At 36.5% G+C, this 24,086-nt stretch overlaps 1 protein-coding gene across 1 annotated transcript in view; it reads left to right on the top strand.

Annotated features, from left to right (window-relative positions):
* The window catches only part of LOC135085877 (RNA-binding protein Musashi homolog 2), a 162,801-nt gene that overhangs the window by 96,210 nt on the left and 42,505 nt on the right, over positions 1–24,086 (top strand). The gene's annotated exons all lie outside the window — the stretch shown is intronic.

Consider the following 24,086-nt stretch of genomic DNA (forward strand, 5'->3'; position numbering starts at 1 on the left):
CCTATGTAGGCAAACCGACGATCTGGTAAAGATCGTGAGAAGTACTTGGATGCGGCCACATTTAAATTAGTACTAATGTAGGATGTCGTTGTTATAGGCTATTTTTCAACCAAAATGTTTGATTATGAAAAATATAGTTCCTGCAAAAAAAACTGGATGTCTCCTTGGAAAAGATCCGTTACGCTACATTAATTATTATAATTAAAAAATAAAAGCAACCTTGCCGAATTATTTATTTTTAGAACCTCCCAATTTCTCTAATGGCGCCTATCACATCTATGCGGCCAGCTGACTGATCGGCGATTAGAATCGATTACATTTGACTCGATTACGCCGGAATCGATCATTCACAGCTGTCAGATGCGGCGCGAAACGTCAAAACGTGGCGGGAAATAAAAATCATAGAGAAACAAAACTTTTTGATGTTTATAGTGCAGTCATTCTTCCGGTCCCATTTTAGAAATAGCCCATTTTTCGCAGAATACTAGTGTATTTAATCGCCAAGTTTTTTTTGTTAATAATTAGTTTGGGATAATACTGAAGCTGTTAGTTATTGTCATTTGAATTTAATACTGTTACTTTTAAAAGAATTTCCTTGGATTAAAGTATCCGTAATAGATTTATTATAGCTATTTTATTTTCATTTAACTAATTTATTCCTATTTTGTTTGTTTCAGGTACTTTACTTCTTTAACCATCGAAGGTCTACTAAATATACAGGCAGTGTACGGGTAAAATAATCACACTAATTATTAAAATAATTTAAAAAATATATTTATTAGTAACCTCATTTAACCGCTAGGGATCTGTCTGTTGGCCAAAGTCAACTGACCAAGCTGAAGACCGAGGATGGCAGAGACATCTCGTCGGGGCCTGAGTTATTGGAAGAGGTTGAGAAGTTCTACGGACAATTATACACGAGTGTACGTACACCTGTCACAAATCTAGCCGAAGACCCAAGAGCTAGACTGACCCGACACTACACCGAAGATATCCCGGACGTCAGCCTGTACGAGATTAGAATGGCTCTCAAACAGCTGAAAAACAACAAGGCACCGGGTGATGATGGAATCACGGCTGAGCTTCTGAAAGCAGGCGGAACGCCGGTACTAAAGGCTCTTCAGAGGCTGTTCGATTCCGTCATACTTGAGGGAAAAACGCCTACGGCATGGCACAGAAGTGTGGTGATACTTTTTTTCAAAAAAGGCGACAAAACCTTGTTGAAAAATTATAGACCCATCTCACTTCTGAGCCATGTCTACAAGCTGTTTTCGAGAGTCATCACGAATCGTCTCGCACGCAGGCTCGACGACTTCCAGCCTCCCGAACAAGCCGGTTTCCGAAAAGGCTTTAGTACCATAGACCACATACATACGCTACGGCAGATTATACAGAAGACCGAGGAGTATAATCAGCCACTTTGTCTGGCGTTTGTGGACTATGAAAAAGCCTTCGACTCGATCGAGACCTGGGCAGTGCTACAGTCTCTCCAACGGTGCCAAATTGACTATAGATACATCGAAGCGCTGAAGGGCTTGTACGAAAACGCCACAATGTCGGTCCGCCTCCAGGATCAGAACTCGAAACCTATCCAGTTGCAGCGAGGGGTGAGACAGGGAGATGTCATATCTCCGAAACTGTTCACCACCGCCCTGGAAGATGTTTTCAAGCTTCTGGACTGGAGCGGATTCGGCATAAATATCAACGGCGAGTATATCACACACCTTCGTTTCGCGGACGATATCGTAGTCATGGCTGAGACCGTGGAGGACCTAAACACAATGCTCGATGGCCTCAGTAGAGCCTCTCAACAAGTGGGTCTTAAAATGAACACGGACAAGACAAAAATTATGTCAAATGCCCGTGTTGTACCCACTCCTCTGAAGGTTGGAGACACTACACTCGAACTTGTTGACAATTATGTATACCTGGGACAAACAGTCCAGTTAGGTAGGTCCAACTTCGAGAAAGAGGTTAATCGTCGAATCCAACTCGGCTGGGCAGCGTTCGGGAAGCTTCGCGAAATTCTCACGTCCGAAATACCGCAGTGTCTCAAGACAAAAGTATTTGACCAGTGTGTGTTGCCAGTGATGGTGTATGGCTCTGAGACGTGGTCGCTTACTATGGGCCTCATAAGAAGGCTCAAGGTCACCCAAAGAGCGATGGAGCGTGCTATGCTCGGAGTTTCCCTGCGTGATCGAATCAGAAATGAGGAGATCCGTAGGAGAACCAGAGTGACTGACATAGCCCGCAGAATCGCTAAAATCAAGTGGCAGTGGGCGGGGCACATAGCTCGAAGAGCTGATGGCCGCTGGGGCAGGAAAGTTCTTGAGTGGCGACCACGAGCTGGAAGACGTAGCGTGGGCAGGCCTCCCACTAGGTGGACCGACGATCTGGTAAAGGTCGCGGGAAGTACCTGGATGCAAGCGGCGCAGGACCGGTCTTTGTGGAAATCCTTGGGGGAGGCCTTTGTCCAGCAGTGGACGTCTTTCGGCTGAAACGAACGAACCTCATTTACAAAAGATCAAATAAATTGTTTGGAAATGATTGAAATAAAAAATCTGCTACAACACAGACTAGCGCCAATTCTTTTCAAAAATTATGTCAATATTTCATAATTACATTGCAATTACATATCCATTTAATTGCTAACAGCACACGACAGTGAACTAATGTAAACACAAGACCGGGGGCCGGTGCCAAACTGTCGCTCACGGGACCGAACCCGAGACCGGGGTATTTATAGGCGACCTCGCGATACGATGATGATAGATTATGCTAAGATTACTGTTTAGATAGGTCTATTATTATTATTATTTGAGTTGAGCGGCTATTCTAGTTCAATAAAGTCCTAGTATCACTGCGACCAGTACCGATCTATTGTGATCGCCGCTATTTTCCTTACAGTTCGCCTCCGAATCCTGCATCCATTAGGAAGTGCAGTATCTTTTGGGGGGCGATATGTTTTACATCTTGTGGGCTTAGGATGTGTTTGCCCAGGTGTAAGCTCCGCTTGCGCATCAGAGGTCCGCAGTCCGTGAGAATGTGTAGTGGCGTTTCATCTGCCTTTTGGCACATCCTGCACGTTCTTGTTTCGGACAGTCCCATAGTGGACAAGTGCTTGTTTAAGCTGAAGTGTCCAGTGTGGGCTCGAACTAAGATAGGTCTAACATTTGATTATATCTTACAGCACACCAAAAGTCATATTTTTAATCGACTTCAACAAAAGGAGGATGTTCTCCATTTGGTTAGATGGTTTCAATATGAAGAAGAATTTTCGAAGTAATCCGCTTACGAGTTATTATCTGCATTAACTTAACGTTGACTGATAAAGAATCATCATCATCATCATTTCAGCCACAGGGCGTCCACTGCTGAACACAGGCCTCCCCCAATGACTTCCACATCTCAAGGTTGGCAGCCTCTAAAAGGCATGAGGTCCGCTAAAATCAAAATACTTTTTGGCAATCAAGTTTTAACAAATTTTAATAATAAAATGAAAAGCAACAAAATCTTCTATGTAGATAAGAACAAAACACACGAGTATACACGGGCATAAATGTGTAGGTTCCTGGCAGAGAACCTAATTTGTTATCACTAAATCATTAAGGCTGGGTTGCACGGTTGCACCATCTTACTTTAACTTTAACAAACTCCATACAAAAAGTACCGTTTATCGTTATACCGTTATCGGTAAGTATATCGTTAAAGTTAGGTGGTGCAACTCAGCCTAAACGTTTTAAATATCTCTAAGTATTTGCTATTTTTAATACCAATAAAAACTAATTGCTCACTACAGAGTTAAAATAGACATTTTCACTTACTTAATAATTCCTGCTCCTAACGAACTTTAGATGGTAGCAACTCGCTAAATCCAGTCCATAATGTTAGTAATGGTACCTAAAGTAAGATACCTTTTAATTGACGACTCCCCGTAGGCGTAATAACTCTCACACGGCAATTGTAAGCGAGGCCGTATAGTTGCTACGCCTTTGATTAAAAAGTTAATTTGAATTTCCCGCCGGTTTTATTATCTGTCTTTTGGGAATGTGACGTTTGTCTATGGAAGTATCCAGGGTGGCTGACATTGGGGGCGTTTGGTCGAAAATAGAAATTGTAAACGCTTATAAGAAAAATGGCAATCGCTAAGCGGTAAGTGCTATCACTGCTGAAAAAATGTATGAATTTGAAGTTAGCAAACGTGTCCTCGCCGAAAACAACCGAAAGTTTTTGGCACCCATTATGTCTTAAAAATATAAGAGTAAAGAAAACTAAGAAAGAAAATAATATTCAACTGCCTTCCAAAACTATACCTCAGTATTTTAGTCCCGCGCCATTTTTCATGTTACCCAAAGTGTCAGTGTAGTAGTGTGTAGTATTTTATAACCCTATATGAAAATGATGGGTTTCCTATGTAAATTTTCACCTCCGTTGAGTTATTTTTACGACAAAAATGAAGTCCCATAACCATTTTTTTCAGAAATGAGTTCAAGATTGTAGATTAGATAGAGTCACTGTCAGAGCTTCAAAATATCAATAATGGAGATTAATTATTTTAAGCACCTAGTACTAGTTCCGTTTATCATCGATTTCCAATAAGGTTGTCTGACTCGTCACACTTTTGTAAGATCCATAGTTACATTGAAGTTATTTCATCATTACCTAAATAAGTATCCATCAATTGGTAACAAGCAAAAATAATTTAAGAAGTGTGACCAATTTACAATTCTTTTCACCACGAGTGGCAAATCTACAATAACCTCTTTCAGCGTTTATTTATTAAAACATTCAAAGCATCTAACATTGTCATTCAAATTCACATTAAATATCTCGATAAAACCATGATAAAACACGTTCTAAGCGCTCGCGATCATCAGAATTCAACTAAGGAGTTCCTCTGACACTTCAGCTGTGCTTCAGCTTTAAAGGGGTGATGGGCCTCGCAGATCTGGCCGATAGGTGGCGTTGAAGTATTTGTTATCTGTACCAGCGTTTTAGAATTCGTTTTTTATCGAATGTACTTCAAAATGGGCGGGAAATTTTGGGTGTTGATAAAAATGACAGTTTACGTTTTTTTCTTTAGCTACGGTTTATGTATATCGACGTCACAACAACAGATAAATTAGCGTTTAATAAAGCTATGCAGCATAATATAAAATAATAATATGACCTTAAAAAATTAAATGTTGCTGTAATACATTCATTTAAATAAGATCTTATATCTATCTGTACTATTACGGTTTCATTGTATTTTTTTGTAAGATTGCACCAAAATACGTTTAGTAGTGTTTGCGTCATCCATGTCCAAATAAAATCCACTTATATTATAACTTACCTATTAGTATTTGTATGATAATCCTAAACAAAGTCTATAATAACGTAATATGATAATTTGATAATCCCTAAGGATAATCCCTACGAGGTATTAATGACGAATGCTAAATAGGTATTACCTAATTAAATAAGATTTCCCTTAAACCACGTGACCAAAGATTATTGGTACTAAGGATTCTTTTTTACAAACTTGACAATATTCGAGTACTTCCTCCCACAAAAGGGCTCTCCAACGCATTCACACAAAGGGTGACCAAGTGTCTGATCCCGATAGATGGCGCTAAGTGTTTGTTCTGCGTCGACGCTTTTAAAATGAGGTCTGTGTAGTGCGGATGTCCCTATTCTGTGTAACAATGGGGATCCATTGCTAAATCCCGCCAGATGGCGCATTGTCACTGTCAGCACAGATAACTAATACTAGTTACTGTCAGTCTTCAGTTGCTTTTTTTTACGAGAGAAAGCTTCACCCGGAATCCTCAACTACAGTGGAGTGGAACTGTCTATCTTACCTCCACCAGCTGGAACTATTGATAATTTCGATCAAGTTCTTGGGTTTATTCCAATTTGATTTAGCCATGATTAAATACATTAATGTGAAATTATGGTGGATTTTTTACTATTCTTGAGTGTAGGCAAACAAAAAAATACCTACAGCATCCCTTCAAAATGGTCCCAAGAATTCCGCAGGAAGTTTCGGTAAAGTGACATATATCTTTGCTGTAACTCTAGAGGATATTAATCCGTTATTAGAAAACATAATAACCTTATACTTATTTTCCTTGATTCTGAGCAAACCGCAAAGCGAATAAAAAAATACATTCATCAATACTAAATACTAAATTGTAGAACGTCAACTAGATATTCCTCAGTAAATCTTCTGTGAACAGCGAATTTATTACGAATTCAAATCGTATTAATTCACCTTTAACCGAACATTTACATAGCCTGAATATTCATGAAACAAATTTTGTTTCAAAGGCGAATTTGCTGATTTTAAAGACGCTTCGGTAGCCATTTTGCTGAACATTTCGCTTCTTCGGTAAGCGTCAATCAGGGAGGGCTGACGTAGACATAAATAATGAATTTCAAGGCCATTTGTGATAAGGATTAATAATAGATAGTAACTGTTCATTTAACTACGTAAAGTAAAAGCTTTATTGAATGTACTTTAACTACTAAATATTATTTATAAGTTTTGGTTACAACTTTTGTTTAATTTATTGAAAGCTATTCTAGATGTGTGACACTTTGGCTTCGTATTAAGACATGAATTTTAATAGTCAATTTATCTTTTGCATTGCAGGTCTTAACAATCTATAGTATCAAACATAGATTCGGTTTGGGCACAGAAACATTGTTTTCTACTAATTAGTTACGATTTTGTAACATAAATAAAATAAAAATAAAAAATGCTAGCGAGCGACTGCGATATTGGATGGAAACATTTTAATGGTGACTACCAATACAAAGCAAAGTTTTATATTATTTAAACTAGAATAAAGTAATCGTATTGCCTATCTACATAGTAGGACCCTGAGATGAACCTTTAAATGCACAAACTTACTTTTAAATATTATTATAGTACGTGAGCCTAGACCTACTTCAAGCTAAGTAATTAAACTCAAAACTCATCAAAAATGCAACCTCTTTAAAATATTATAGTCTAAAAAATTTGCTTTACATCCTGGCACAAAATCGCAATTCGCCATTATTTTTTAAAAATAAAATTCAGAATCGGACGGTCCACAGATAATATCGCGGGCTAATCCGAGAAAATCGCGCGCTTTTCAGTCCTTCGTCCCTTTCATCCGCCTCTTTTGACGTAGGATAGAGCGAGATGACGTCGAGTGTCGTTATGCGTTGAAAAGTGGGCTTACAATGAGTTTTATATCGGTCAAGAGAGTATTAGACATTATGCTTGGGCTAATCTTCTATTATAAGAATTTTATTTGTAGCCAAAATCATTATCAAAAGGAGAAACATTTATTAAAAAAGTGACTCTCATAACTTTAATATGAGAAATAAAAATAAACTTGCCTTTCCAAATCTCACACTACATTTATAAAGTAGGTAGGTCATTCTTGGGGAATAGTGTTAAAAAGTTCAATAAAATACCACAATCTCATATAGAACTACCTATTCATAAATTCAAAGTACATGTTAAGTAAGTCCTTAAGAAAAAAGGATACCAACTATAAAGTAAACGATTATTTAAATGACAAGAGTGCGTGGATTTTACCTTCCTAGCTTGCACTTATTGCGTGTCATGTAAACTATAAATTACTGTATTTTATTGAAAAAGAGGCTGACAAAGGTGACTGAGTTTCTTCCGCCACTTCTTCTCAGCACCAGCCCATAATATGTTGTCCCGAAGTGGTGGTAGGGCAAGCTATATTTGGGACGTGTATAAGTGCCCTGGAAAGGGCCTATGTACTGAATAAAATATTTGAATTTGAAAGGACAGACTACAATAACTAGAACTGCACAATTTCTGCTATTTAGGCACGAAATCGTAACAAATAGACACAATCAGTGTAGGTACTTAGGAACGAACACTGTCACAAAGTACTTAGTTCCAGTTTCCGCCGTCGCGTACTTACCGTCGCTAGAGTCGCCGCTCATTGACAGGTTCCGATTTCAAAGTGTGACCTAAATTTCCGTTCCTTCTTCCTACTTTATAGTCAAGGCTTTTAGGACTCTATTCGTATACTATTAAGGTTTAATTCAGAACGTAGATGTGCAGGTAAGTTGTGCCAAGGGATTTTGAATCGTGTGTCAAATGAAATAAGGATAAGAAGTCCTAGAAATGATAATCTTCGAAGACTTAGCAGTGCATCAGGGTGGTAACAGAATAGGTGATGCTTTTTTTATAAATATCGTGTTTAATAAAATTAGGTGCTTGTATTTAAATTGTACAGTATCAAGCTTAATACGTAGGTAATTTATATTATATTTATATTTATATTATAATTATAAAAAAATAAAACAACATATAGTTAATTAGACATAACTACGACATTATACAATCAAACTAGCGGCCACCCGCGACTTCGTACGCGTGGATCCCTTTTTCCCCCCTGGATTTTTCAAAATCCCGCCTTAGTGAGCACTATTAACTCGCTTACGAAATTCAAAAGCGCTATTAGAAAATTAAAAAAAAAATTAAATAAAAAAAACTGAGAGTTCATAGGGCTGAATGTGAATTTACATCAAACGTCCTCAGTAGTAAGTGCGTTAAAAAAAATAAAAAATTTAGTTCTTGAAAGTTTCCGCTAGGGGCGCTGTACAATCCTTTTAAATTAAAGTTTATTTTTACACGCTCACTAGTGACGACGTTTGATGTAAACTCACACTAAGCCCTCATACGGAGATAAATTTTATTATGGAAATTCTAACTTCATGTATAGTGTCATGCTTCTCAATCTGGACTGTTACTTAGCTTTATTATTGGTTTTTTTTTTTCTCTAAGAGATAACTTGGTATTGTCATTCTCACTAAAATGTCTCTGGGGTGGTGGCGTAGTGAGGCGGGTCGTTACATTCCCTCTAATATGGTCGAGTGAAGCGATGGCTGGTTCACTCGTCATGTCTGTGAACAGGCGCTGCTTTCGGGGACTGGTCAATCCAAGTTATTCCAACTTATGTATGCGAGTCATTTCTACTAGTATTTAAGTATGTAATCTGTAAGTCTAGATATTAGCACGTCACTACCTTGTTTAATATACCACGCAATTTTGTATACCCATTCTTATAAGATACACTATACAAGAATGCATGGTAAATTCAGTGAACTGCTCCTGAATCAAATGTACCTACTACTGCTATTTCTATTTATTTATATTAACCGGCAGACAGTGGTGACTGAGTTTGTTGCGGCGCTTCTTCTCAGCACTTGCCAAATGTTGGTCTCGAAGCGCTGGTAGGGTAAAAAGATTATGAGACATGTAGAGGCTCCTTAAGAGCAAAATGACGATTTGTAAGAACTATTTATTAGTCTAAACAAATAAAGAAATTTTGACTTTTGACTTTGACTTTGACTTCAATATAATGCTCCAAAAAATTTTGCGATTGTCTCACCCATAGTCGCTGTAGCACGCTACGGATCTACGCCGTAGTCGCTACGCGTCTACGCGCTACGGCCGTGCTACGAATTGTTTTCTATGTAACGCATGACGGCTTGCGTTCATAAAATTATTTTATTTTTGAATCGTAAGTTTCTAATATTTATTATCAAGAAAATAAGTTACGTATTTGAGTCATGAATAGTGAGTGACAAAATGAAACAAAAATATAAACAACATTATTCGTACCTACATTGTATTTATTTATTTATTCTGTACTAGCTTTCCGCCCGCGGCTTCGCCCGCGTGGAATTTTGTCTGTCACAGAAAAACTTTATCGCGCGCGTCCCTGTTTCAAAAACCGGGATAAAAACTATCCTATGTTCTTTCCCGGGACTCAAACTATCTCTATGCCAAATTTCATCAAAATCGGTTGCGAGGTTTAAGCGGGAAAGCGTAACAGACAGACAGACAGACAGAGTTACTTTCGCATTTATAATATTAGTTGGGATAATGGCTTCAATGGTGCGAATTTGAAGCTCACTGGTTTTGCCAATGTCGAGTGTTTAGAGAGACACGGTGCGGTGGTACAAAAACTTTAAACTTCACTCATAAATAGAACATAGTGTAAAAAGCAAGAATATTTTTTTTCTCATACAAAGTTAAAAGTTGACTGACATTTTTTAAATGTTTTAGGTGATTGTTTGTATATTGTATCAAACAAGGTTGTATGTTTATTTAATAAAGATAAATAAATAGATATTTTAATGAGCATAATCACCTTTTTTTAACTAAGTAACTAAAAATAAGTAGTATAATGGTCAAACCGACTTTTTAATTTACGAGCCCAAAGCCAGCTGGTATAATCTGTGGAGCCTACCGTAACACCCGTAATTTGTAATTGCAATAACAACAAGACAGTTACGAATGTCCGTCCGTCCGTCATGCGCCGTGTGCGGCGAACGGCCGGTAACTTAGCTTTGTACATGAACCAGGACTTAGCATAAACTACAGGGTTATTGCTAAACAAACCTGCCTAAAAGGGTGCTAAAAAAGGATTGATCTTAGATTAAAACATTAAGGGAAAATACAGCATTATGCCTATTAACGAAAGTGTCGAGAAATCAAAAAATCAAAATCAAAAATATTTATTCAGTTTAGACCACAAGTGGCACTTATGAACGTCAAAATATAGTAAATAATAAAAAAAAGAAAAGGTAGCCCTTATGGGGCACTTTACATGTCTCCTTATCTTTTGGGCCCTACCAGCGCTTCGAGACAAACATATGGCAAGTGCTGAGAAGAAACGCCGGAACAAACTCAGTCACCACTCAAGTAGGTACATCAAATCAATCAATTCCATTTAGGTACTCCGCCATATTCCGCAATTGATACACCATGCCACGCATTAAACCGAATTTCATTATCTATTGTCAAACATCTTACATTCAGACGCATTCAGCCCCCCTAGACAAAACGCACTTTTTGATCGAATCGAAAATCGAATCTGTCAAAACTCCATACAAAAAAGGGGCTTTTCGACCACTTTTCGACTGGTTTGCGATTATAATTTGCACTTTGTCTAGACCCACAGCCCCCCTAGACAAAACGCACTCTTTGATCGAATCGAAAATCGAATCCGTCAAAACTCCTTACAAAAAAGGGGCTTTTCGACCACTTTTCGACCGGTTTGCGATTATAATTTGCACTTTGTCTAGACCCACTGAAATTAAAATTGAGATTTGTATCTTTAGGTTATTTATGACAACCTAAATGACAACTTTTTATTGGAGGAACGAAGTTCGCCGGGTCAGCTAGTTCTAAATAAAGAGGTAAAAGACAATTTCGTTCAATAATTATGACAGATATTACTGCCGCCATTTTGCAGATTCGATTTGGGTACTTTACGATGTACTTTTTTCGCGTCGCTTCTTAATTGGCGTTCACTCTATAAAGTAGGTACCTAATTATTATTGGTCTATGACACCCTATAAATTGAACTTTAAAACTTATTCCGTAGCTCTCAAAATCGAGTAATTTCAAATGTCGGTCCATGACAGAACAAATTCAACTTAATTATCAGGCTGGTAAGTCACAAAATTGAGTAACTTGAAAGTTTATTTGAAGAGACGTTTCGTCATTATTTTGTTATTGATTCTTCGATAGGCTTTCAATTTATTTGCTGAGGAAAATGTACGAAACGACGAAATTGAACAGTGAGTTACATAAAACAGAGTCCATTGTTTTGGCTCAAATGTTACATGAAAGTTCCGAATTGTATGCGAATGAAAAACTTTCCAAGGGCGAAAGACGAAGGATACCAATGCAATGTAGCAAAAAAGACGTCCCCACTTTAATTTTATTAGTTTTAAAGAAAGAAAGAAAGAAAATATTTTATTTGGCCCAACATATTAAATTATTACAGTATACAGTTTACAATACTTGCACATTTGTGGACCAAAATGGCATCCGCTCAGCATTGTGTCCTGCTCTGGGGTAGACCCAGAACAGGACGCTGTTATTCTGCGGAGGCCACTTTTTTAAAAGAGCGTCACATTGGACGCCATAAACATTGGCATTTTTATTTTAAAATTATATAAACTTATACAAAACTTCAACGATTACATAAATTTGTAGGTGTGTGTGCTAGCTGTGTGTGTTAGGTGTGTGTTAGGTGTATGTGTTAGGTGTGTGTGTTGGGTGTATGTGGCTTGTGTGTGTGTCAACAGAAAGTGCTAGATGTGTCAAAAGTTATGTTTGTGTAATAAAGGGAAGAGATGCAGAACAACTACTCAGGCAATAGACATTTGTTCGTCTAATAGAAAGGAGAATGCCCAAAAGTGGTATCGCTCGAAATCTAATTGTACATTGAGGGTACCACACCGTAAATTCCTTTCTTCATTTGTAATGATTTGCGAAAGTAGTAAGAAATTGTAAAACCTCCGGAATAAAATCCGATTTTAATAAAAAGTATTGTAACAATGAGCTGCAATCAGCAACACCTATCACCGAGCAACGACACTACGTAGTTCGCACGGTTGTCAATAGATGGCGCTGTTCGTAGTTAGCTCGCGGTATCATTTGATTTTTTCCTGTCCTTAAGTAGTCAGGGCTAACCACAAATCCCTTTTCCCTTGCAAAATGGTATAAATTACATTGGTATGCACGCAAGATTATTTTGTGTTTATATCTGATCCTTATCAAATAACGCTAGCTTTGGCGTAGCTAGGGTTTTTTTTAGGCAGGGTAACTATCCACAAATATAAATCAAGTATTCTAAGGTAAAACCTGTAGCTATGCCAATGGACACCATTCATTTCACTTAAACCAAAATTACGTCAAAGTCCGGAGTTTTATAAAAAAAAAAATAACTGTGCCAAATAGTCCTGTATGCATACTATAAATTAAGCTTTATTCGATTAATGTACAATGAATTTGATAGCGATACCAACTCCCATAGTCACTTGGGCATTCTCCTTTCTTTAAATTACGTTTGAAAGTAGCATTTGATTTGGAGTTTCGAATTGGCGGCGGTAAGTTATTCCAACATTTCGTGGCAGAATATCGAAAGCTGCCACGAAAAGCAGCTGTTCTGTGCTCTGGGCACATAAGGCGAGAGGCGATTCTTATTTTACGCTGAGCAACTCTCAGTTTAGAGAACAAGTATGAAGGCTCCTGTTTGTTGATGACTTCAAAAAGCAATCAAGCAAAGTGCAGTTTTTGTCTAGCGGCCATGTTCAAAAGTCTGTTACGGTTCAGAAACGGAGTAACTAATTTTATTAATTTATTTAATTTAATTACTAAACTCTCTTTTAAAAGCGGCTAAAGAACCTTTGGGTAAAAAAACCCTCAAAATAAATGTGTTTCTAAATATCTTATACTAATTTACGATTCTCTCGAGGTCATTGCATTATTTCGTCATGCAGGAATATTGTCCTGTGCCAAATACACGCAAACAAGGCCAGCGGGCTGATACTAGTATGACGATTTCAATTTGTTTGTAGCTGTAGCTGCTGAAGATATTGAAATAACTAACGGTTACCAAGCAACTAACTTCGGAAAGAACAAAGGTTTTATTGAAACCGGCGGTATATGTTGTACTTTCAATATGCCCGTGAATATCTTTTGGTTTGGATTCGACCGATTCGAAAATCCTACTTTATTTCATATGAACATAGGCGGTACGAAGTTCGCCGGGGCAGAAATAATAATGTTTCATTTTACGATTATTAATAAATTATCTGTTCTCTCAAGTGCCATTCAACACTGGAATGGATCTTCCATTCCAGTGTTTTCTCTTGAAAATGTAACCACTTTTTGTATGAAAGTACCAGGGGAGCATAACAAAGCAGGAGTTACTTGACACTACACACACAGTTACATTGTGATGTAACTGATCGCTCCTGCCAAGGTCTGCTAGCCTGGTACATCGCGGTTGTGGCGACGCGAGGTGGCGACCTTGGGTTGCGGCTTCCATTCCCGGTAGGGTCAGTTTATTGAGTGATGGTGAATGAAGCAATTGCTAATTATGGTAAATAAAAACATCTGTGTATTTTAATAAATGTTACTGGTCGTTAGAATGTCCACATAAAGTATGTGGACATTCTAACGACCAGTAACTCAATGAGGGCTATCGTTTTTATACTTAACAGTTGGCACCCCTGGCGATTGACAGGACCTTACTCTACAGTGGCGCCATCTTGATGAGTGCAAATGCGATAGTCCTCCTACCACTTTAGCGCTCACCAGTTGGTGCCACTGTCTTCGCTACTAGCAAGTGACAGGACCTTACTCTACAGTGGCGCTAACTGGTGAGCGCTAAAACGATAGCCCTCATTAGGAACATTATGTGATAAATGACATTTTCATGTAAAAAATTGCCAAGTAGAACCGTATGGCTCGTCGCACTACTGTGAAAAAGTTCCAACTAAACAAACTCTACGTGTACCATCATGACAAAATATGTGGCACGGCCATTTCACTATCGTCACATGGAACTTAGGAAAAAAATTAATCACTGGGACTGGGGAAACAAAATCTGTTCATAATTTTTCTGTCATACAATAGAGGGCCTAGTGTGAGTTTAAATCAAATGCGCGTAAAAACGTGAGTTTAAATCAAACGCGCGTAAAAACGTGAAACGTTCAAAAACTAAAATTTTCATACATATTTTAAAGTGAGCGCGTTTGATGTAAACGTACACTCAGCCCATAGTTTTTGTAATACTAAAACAGTCAAGCTACATTTTTGACAGAGGTGTAGACTAAAAACTCGACAGCAAAAACGCAGGCTACTTCTGTGTGAAATGGAAGAAAAAAGTTACGTTTGCTAGGTAGAACTTACCGATTTTATCTCTACAACTAAAAGTCAATTGAATAAACTGAAGATTGTGCTTGATCTACGTCAAGCGCACCCAAAATAGATTTGCTATTGATCTGCAGTTCCCTATTTTAAAACTGGCTCAGGTCTGACCTAGCAGGTTGCATAATGAATACCTGGTAAATTGGGACAGCTTTCGGCATAATTTAATTGAATGGACTATTTCTAGCACATTCAATATTCGCCAGTTAGAGAATTCAACTATAGGTAGATATCTACTAATATTATAAATGCGAAAGTAACTCTGTATGTCTGTCTGCGTCGCTTTCACGCCTAAATCACTGAACCTATTTTGATTTTGGCATAGAGATAGTTTAAGTCCCGGGAAAGGACATAGGATAGTTTTATCTCGGTTTTTGAAACAGGGACGCGCGCGATAAAGTTTTTCTGTGACAGACAAAATTCCACGCGGGCGAAGCCGCGGGCGGAAAGCTAGTAACGATATAAAATTAAAAAAATACTATCAGAGAGCAGTGGACGTCCTATGGCTGAAAATGATGATGATGAAACACAGAGTGGTGTGTCAAAATTCAATAAAGATTTTTGCTGCTAGTGACATCTGTATTTTAATATGGAACATTTTATTTCATGCAACAATAATGGATGATCCTAAAATTTTTTCACGACGAATTTAGGTTAACTTCATTTTGTGTGGTTTTGCAATTATTATGTTTTACAGCTTAATTAAAAATAAGTAGGTACTTTACATAAGTGGATTTACCCACTTTAAAATTTTCCTGTGGATAGTTACTAAAGGTAAAATAGTAAGGTAAGGTAGAAGTAGGTTTCAGTCTCGTACCTACCCTAAGGACTTGTTCCCACGCACCGCCGTCTTAAACTAAGCTGGGGCCCTTGGGCATACCAGAATTAGAGGCCCTTTTGGAAAGTAAAAAACGCTAATCATAGATAGATAGAATATTCTTTATTGCACACAAAACAAAGATTACAGAATTTAATTAAACAAAATGCAATGGTACAACACAGGCGGTCTTATCGCTAAGAGCGATCTCTTCCAGACAACCTTTGGGGAGAGGAAAGTGTACATAGAAATGGGTACGGACAAAACAGTGCAAATAAGGAAAAATAAAGAGAGAAAAAAAAACAACATAATAGATGTATACATTATACTACATATACTTACATTATATTACATAATACATACAATAAATACCAACCTACAATAAAATATAATATACATAAATATTTAATATTTTTGAAATACAATGATAAAAAGCAATAGAACCCAAAAATAGACCATGAGAAGGAATTTAGTACTCATTTCAATTTAGTAATCATACTAACATTTTAAAAATAAGTTTAATCATTTATTATAGAAAACCAAATACAGTATGATTTTATAAATACGTCATTAATAATATTCGAATGCTGCTGTTTTTTGGTTCTGATTACGATAATGGTTTCTTTCGGGATTTCTGTTGAGCAAAATCTTCTATTATATCATTAAAGTCAATGTTTTGAAGGATATCACTTTCAATGCACATAATTGACAAATTACTTAGTCGTTCTTGTAACATTGTTGTTCGCAATTCATTTTTTATTCTCTTAAGCTGCGAAAATGACCGCTCTCCACTGCAATTAGTAACCATCAAGCAAAGGAATATTCTTGTAGCAATTTCTACGTTTGGAAAAGTTTCTTCCAATTTATCTGCTTTTATTAAGTTATGTAAGGTTGAGATATTTAAATCCGCCGATTGCTTTGCTATGTTTTTTAAATATTGACTTAAATGAAAACATTCTGTTTTGAACTCATCTGCATTTATGTCTTCATGATAAAATTTTGCAAATTCTTTACATTTTTTGGTCAACTCATCAGATTCTATTATTGTTAACTGACAAAGAAAACTAAATCGACTATCAATTTCTTGGTATGCTGCAGAACGTTTTTTTAAATGAGTAATTAATGTGTCAATTATGGGAATAAAAGTATCTACACGAAACTTTTCTTTGCCTCTCAACTGTGCCGTCTCTGATGATCCTTCAAAAAAAGTGATGCGTGTGCTGCGAAATCTTTTTCTTTCAAATGTGTCTTTGTAGTCAGCATATGGATTTTTTTCTTTAGCAGCCGTTTCGTACTGATCAAAATTATCGCGTGCGGTATTGGCATAACTGATCAGAGACTCGTAAAGTTTCGTTACAACGTCCATGGTCATAGTGCTATTCTGTAAACTTAGACTTGTTTTATTCATAATTCCCAAAAGATCATTCCATATTTCAGTTAGAAGAGCAGTCTCAAATTTTTCCATTTTTTTTGCAAGGCTTTGGGCTTCCTTTCTAGTGTCTCCTGGTTGATTAATGTCACTCGCGATTGAACACAATGCTTCAGAAATATTTAAATAACCATTTTGCAAAGCATTAATAGCATTAGCACGTGCAGACCATCTAGTTTCCGAAAGAGACTTCAAGACTCTATTTGCACCTAAATGCTCTGTCAAAATTTTCCATCGTTTTGTCGAAGCCGAAAAAAAATTAAACAATTTTTGTACAAATTGAAAGAATGTTACTGCTTCAGTAACACACTCAACAGCCTGAACACCCACTAAATTTAGCGAATGTGCCGCACATGGAACGTAAATTCGCAAACTTCTTTTATTCTTGACTGAACACCAGAGTACTTTCCAGACATATTTGACGCATTGTCGTAGCTCTGCCCGCGACAATCTTTTATAGAAATATCAAGTCTTTCAAAAAAGTTTAAAATGGTATCTGCTATATATTGGGCATTATGTTCATCCATAGGCAAAAATTGCAAAAATCTCTCAATAGGCTGTCCGTCTTTTACGTATCTAACTATGAAAGTCAGTTGGTCAACGTGGGACAGATCTGGTGTAGAATCTACGCTAATAGAGTAGTACTTTGCTGTTTTAAGTTCATTGACAATGGTTTTCAAAACTTGCTGTCCCATTAAATTAATAAATTCGTTACAAATATTTGCCGATAAATATGATGTACTTCCTTTTCCACGATTTCCGCAGTTTTGTATGTGATCAGCAAGAAAAGGATCAAACTCACTAATCAGTTCTAAGCATCCCAAATAATTCCCATTAAGGTAAGTGCCCCCTACTTCGGTATATTAAGGCTCTTACGACTTTAACATTTTATTTAAAAATAACCAAGCATGATATCAGTATGAAAGCTTTTGTATGCTAAACTTTGGTCTTTTGACAGTAAGTTAATACATAATTTATAGTTATATAGTTTGAACTTTTTTTTATATTAATTGTTCTGCGGACCTCTTGTTTGGATCCTGTTTCGTGACAAAATTTTGCTCTGTTTCTAAGTTCGTGAACTCATGTCCCCTATTTCGGGATAAGGTTTTATGCATACAGTTAGGATATTTTAATAATGATTAAGGGTTTAATAAATTTAAAAACGATAATAAAAATTTAGAATATTATTATTATGTGAAATTGACGATATTACTTACCTGAAATATTCATAAGAAATAATGAGAGTCTAGTATAATATTTTGATTTGTTAATTCTAACAATATGTGAAAATATTTATATTATTATAACCATTAGAAATGTAGGGGGGGGGGGAAACTTACCCCCCCCCCCCCCTCGTACCCATAAAATTTAGATTTGTTATTTCTAGCGATATGTGAAAATATTTATATTAACCATTAGAAATGTGGTGGAGACTTAACCCCCCCCCCCTCCGTACCCATACAATTTTGATTTGTACCCCCCCCCCCCTCCTTTCTCCCCATAATCCCACCCCTGAAGCTGTTTCAAGTGGGGGTAGCCCCCCCCCCCTGAAAATAACCCCAGATACGCCAATGACTCATAATAAAAAGTAAGTAATTAATTAATTCCTTAGGTAGGTAAGTATTAAAAACTAAAAAATTTGTCGATTTCTTTGATGGTGTGTGTCATAAAAGTACCTAACACCATACATTTATATATCACGAACTTGGAAAAAAGTAACAATAATACGGTTCCTTGTTTCGTGATACTGATTATTCCAAATTCCCCAAGTAAAATTCAAGGATTTTTGTCAAAATGTGTCAAATAACTATTATCTATCCCATATACAATACAAATAAACAAAGATAAATAAAACAAATCGAAATAAAACCAAAATTATGCTGGTACTACTTATGGTAATTTATCTTAAAATTGGTCATATATGTGAACTTCAAACTCGTGTCATATAAATTCTAGTGAATGAAACATATACCGAATTTAGGTCATGAGAAACTTAAATAAATGCATTATTTGTTTCATAACTTACATTTAAATTATTATAAATAATTATTTAAAAACCAAGCATCAAAATGTTATCCATAATATCCTTGAATCGGTAGTGTCACGAAATAGGGGACACCCGAAAAATAATATGTACGCTATTTCGTGAGTCAAATTAATCGCAATTTTAAAGGAATTCTACGTTTTTATATAACTTTTTTTAAGCCAAATCAATTGTCAAGGAACACATGAAACCAATATTACAATTTTTATTTAAATCGACGTTCCTTCGCCTTTTTATAAGCTTAAGAAGTTGGAGCGCTAACCTTACGGTGAGAGCAACCTTTGCAAGCCGCACGGCTGTTTTTGGCTCTCTGAGAGTTTGAAGCTTCGTATTGCTCTCATTTTTGGCGCCACAATGTTGGTACTTGGTTTTTTAGATAGCTTAAATAATAGAGTTTTTGTAGTAATGAAGAATTTTTATAAATAATATTCCATTTGCTTATTATTTGAGCTAGAAAAAAAACTTACGAACTTACGTACTATCACGAACTAGTAGCCGTTTACCTTATTTTGCGATCCTAATGTCTCATTATCACCACGGAAAGCAAGACCTCTTGAAGCCAAAAATTTCACTACTGCAACAATCCTCTTAAGTACATTCTTCCAATAGTTAATTTCTCTATTATATTGGTACAGCAACTCAGTATCAATTCGTCCAGTAGTTTTCATTCTTGCAACATAATTCATCATAAATTCCCTGTGCTGTAAACTGTTCTCATGCTCTATCAATAAGTTACTTATATGCTTCCAATCTTTATATCCATTAGGAGAACTTAAATTATGTCCAGCACCAGTAGTGGTATTAAATAGACGGCAGCAATAACAGTATACAGATTTCTTTGCTGGTGAATAAAGAAGCCATTTTCTTTCTAAAGACTCACCATTCGTCAATTTACGAATAAAAATATTTTTTGTCAAGCATCTTGTTTTTGTTCTACCATTTGAATCTGGAAAACTAGTAGAAGTTTCGGAGAAGTCACTGTTTATATTTTGGAAAAACTCTGGCCCTTTTCGAATCCAAATATCACGGACTTTTTCCGGTAAAATGTCGTCACAGTAAGTACCCGGGTCAGGAGACACAGATACATTCTCTAAGCTTGCAGTTATTAATTCACAGTAAGTTGAAGTCGATGGTTTAGCATCTGATGTGTGATTGTCATTTTCGTCACACGTAACCTCTTTTTCCTGGTAACATTCAGAGGTACTTTTGTCTTGCGGTGATGAGAATGAATAATCTCTCGGCTTATTTGTTTCTTCCACCGTAAAAAATGAAGTGAGTTTTGGAAGTTTTTCCGTTATTTCTTTTTGAGCTATAATTTTTTTTCTTTTTTGTGAACCACTTAAATATGTTCTTTTCGACATAATAAAATAATGTTTAAACGAACGACAAACGAACAAATCGAAACTTTTGTTTATCTTACTCAATTTTAAATATTAAATGAAACAAAATAACCCCACTCACTCATAACAGACTGAAAGTTTAACACGTTCACTGCGTTACGGGGCCCTTTCAGCCCCGTGCACGACTTTTCCCCAGTGCGGGACTAGAAATAGTGTTTGTTCACTCTGGTGCGGGAGTTGTATCTCTGGTGTTTACAGCAGTGTGAAAGAGATAACTATATTTTTGTGTTGTTTGTGAATTATGAAGCTTTTTGACATTATAAAAATATACGGGGTCTAATGAACCCCGTACCGACCAGACAGTAGAAATTACCTTTTAGTGCGATACGGGGCTGAAAACCCCCGTACGAATTTATCGTGCGCCCGTACGGGGTTGTAGGCTTATTTGCATTAGTGCAGTGACAGACGTGACGTCAAATATCGATAATGAAGCGCTCACGACGTATGTTAGAAATGTCACGTAACAAAAACAATGACGAAACTCCCGTTCCACCAAGGTCATCCCACCGACAGTCAGCTACTTCACCAATGTTGCGAAAAGTTTTCCAGCGGCATTCAACACCTGTTCAATATGATATTATCACGAGCTTTAGTACCGGACAAAATTATCAAGAATTACGTAATGTGAATCAGAGTGAAGGACAAGTCCCAGAAGTAAATTTTCCGGAAAGTCCAAATAAAGAAAATTTTAAGCTCACAATTTTGAAGAATATTGTCATAAAACCAGCAGACTCGGCTTTTCAACCGCTTTTCAACTTGACCCATGTTGGATACTGATTAAACTTTTTTTTTAAATAAAAGTTATCGTTTTTATTTACTCACATCACTACTATTTTCATCGATAAAAAATGTTTTTGTTCGCTACGGGGCACAAAATACTCGTATTTTAACATGAATAGTGCGATACGGGGTTCAATGTGTCCCGAATTTTCTTTGGTTTTTAATTTATTTATTATACTTCGTATCTACTTACGAAACGAGATTAGCATAGCCTATGTAATAATTTACTTAATAAAAAAATAAAAATAAAAAAAAAGTAAAATTTCATAAAGTTATAGGTGATTAACACATTGTAGGTGTACGGGGCATTTTAATACCCGTAACGCACGTTGAAGTAGTACATTAAAGGGGTGCAATATTCCCCGTGACGCACCAGTTTAAAGACCTTAGTTTTAAGCTCCCGCAGTAAACGTGTTAATACATCATTCGGGGATTCCCATTCCCCTGACCATAGACAATGTCGACATTTATGTTAGGCCTTGTTTAGACGGTGCAGCTTGACTTTGGAATCGGAGTGATTGCGTGAGTGATCGCTAGATGGTGTTCTTAGTAAATTAGGTAGGATGCGTTCGGAAATATTATTAATTTGTACAGTAGGAATCATAGAGAAAAGTAATACATAGCAAATAGAGAACCCTCTCTGTCAAATTTTTGAACCTACTAATTGACAGCCTGGTGTTAAATTCCCTGTACTTAACCTACGTACGTAACGCTCACATACATACATAGTACACGCACACATACATACATAAAGTCCACGCACACATACACACAGTTCACGCACACATAGGCCCTCATAACCTTCAAAGAATTATTGTTTTTATGATGTACAATGTAGATTTTTTTCAAATCCATTATTTTGAAAATATGTATCTTTATGGTGTACGTATTGTATTATTTTCAAAACAATGGATTTGGAAAAATTCTACATTGCACATGGAAATGCAAATAAGTAAACAAAAACTTTTGAATTTAATAATTTTACTTTATTTATGAACACACATAATATTATATTACACCAAAAGCGTCTTTTCGCAAAGTTTTCAACAACACTAAAAAAGCATTTGCACATTGAGAAAACTCAGATCACTTGTGAACATAACAGAAAGTTTCTTCGCGATTCACGAAGGAACGAACAAAACTCCGATGAACCAGAACAGCAGCAGGTACGAAGGAATGAACTTGAATTTGACTCGACGACTCTTCAATACTTTAATAGGGCCACAGAAAACTTAAATGATGGCTAAGAAAACAAGAATGCATTTAACATAACAAAAACAACACCGGCCATTTTGGAGGAAAAACAAAGTTGCCATATGTTAAATAGTAATTTCTACTACTCTATTATGTAAATTATAACAAAAATGTCAATGTTCAGTTTTAAATTAAAACAAATTAATTTCATTTAAAAAAAGTTTTACATTGTAATTAACAATATTCTCAAATATATTTTAATTAAGAAAAAAATGAAAATATGAAGGAAACAGGAGCAGCGACATCTAGAGCGTTTTAGGGTAGTTAAAAAGTATTTGAATTTATTCGCCGATGTCGCTGTTTGGAAGCAAGTTTCACTTCGATGACCGTTGTATGGAAGTTTCCACACCCTGGTAGGAATAGCCGCAGTCATCGATATAATAGCGTAGTATATGCCCACAGTATCTGTGTATATGCCAAGTAAATACCTTCTTATAAGGTTACTAATTTGCGAAAAAAAGTAATGTGTCCGACAAAAATGTTTTGAGAATAAATGTGTGAGAGAAATTGTAGGTCCTTCGGGGCCCCCCTGAGAATAGAGGCCCTGGGCACGGGCCCCGTGTGCCCTTATGGTAAAGACGGTATTGTTCCCACGGAGTCATCCCGTTTCTTGCTGGATCCCGTTTTAACACGTGTTTTAATGTTGACGTTCACTCGAACATCCCGTGTAAAGTGTCCCGCGAAAAACTGATTCAATTCGAATTTCATACATACTGTGCTGTAATTGATTGTTGGTCTGTGGTAAGTTTGACAGATGACACTGACTTTTGCTTCGCGCCTCTTGGCAGCACGCGGCCTCTTGAAGGAGTACGTTGGAGGCTTCAAAATGTTTACTCTGAACTTATGCTTGTCTTTTCATTGATTACACCGGTCAACAAAAAAAATATTATTTTTTGCGCATGGATTTTACTTATTATATTCTGATTATATAAGCAAATTTATATAAAAAATTGCGATTACAAATCGAAAATATTTGCTTTTTAAGAAGTTATAGCGATTTGAATTTTCCATCTTCATAGTAGAATGTCTCTAAAGATGCACGTAACATTCTCATTGGGATAAGGTACTTGATACAAATAAGGCCTACGTTCTAATAAGGCCTATACATCAGAAAACACAGATAAATAAATCCAACCGGGATAATACTTCAAGGACACGTACTCATATGCCCTATAATCCGGTAGAGTGCAAGAGCGTCCCGATCCACGATACCAGTACCAATTGGCACGCGTTCTTCTAAGGTGGTGAGTGATTTCGTGCTGTCTTATAAAAATCTGGCGATTTCATCTTAAATTTTCGGTAAAATGACGCTGTTTTAGATTAAGCTTTTCTTGGTAATCGTTTCTAAATATTTCTTACTAGCTAATAATTACCTTAATTTGTACTACTGGCTATAGATGCATTATTTGTAAATTTTTAAAGACAACAAGAGGGAGATATCTAATAAGGCCTAGGCCTTATTTCAGCATGGTAGGCCATATTAGATACTTATGTTAACACCTGATTACGGACAAATTCATTAAACTTAATGAGTAAAAGAGTAACTAAATATTTATTTAATAAGAATGTTACTAACAGCACAGAAAAGAAAAAGAAAACAGAGTCGA

The sequence above is a fragment of the Ostrinia nubilalis genome, chromosome 30, assembly GCF_963855985.1.
Source record: "Ostrinia nubilalis chromosome 30, ilOstNubi1.1, whole genome shotgun sequence".
Lineage (NCBI taxonomy): Eukaryota > Metazoa > Arthropoda > Insecta > Lepidoptera > Crambidae > Ostrinia > Ostrinia nubilalis.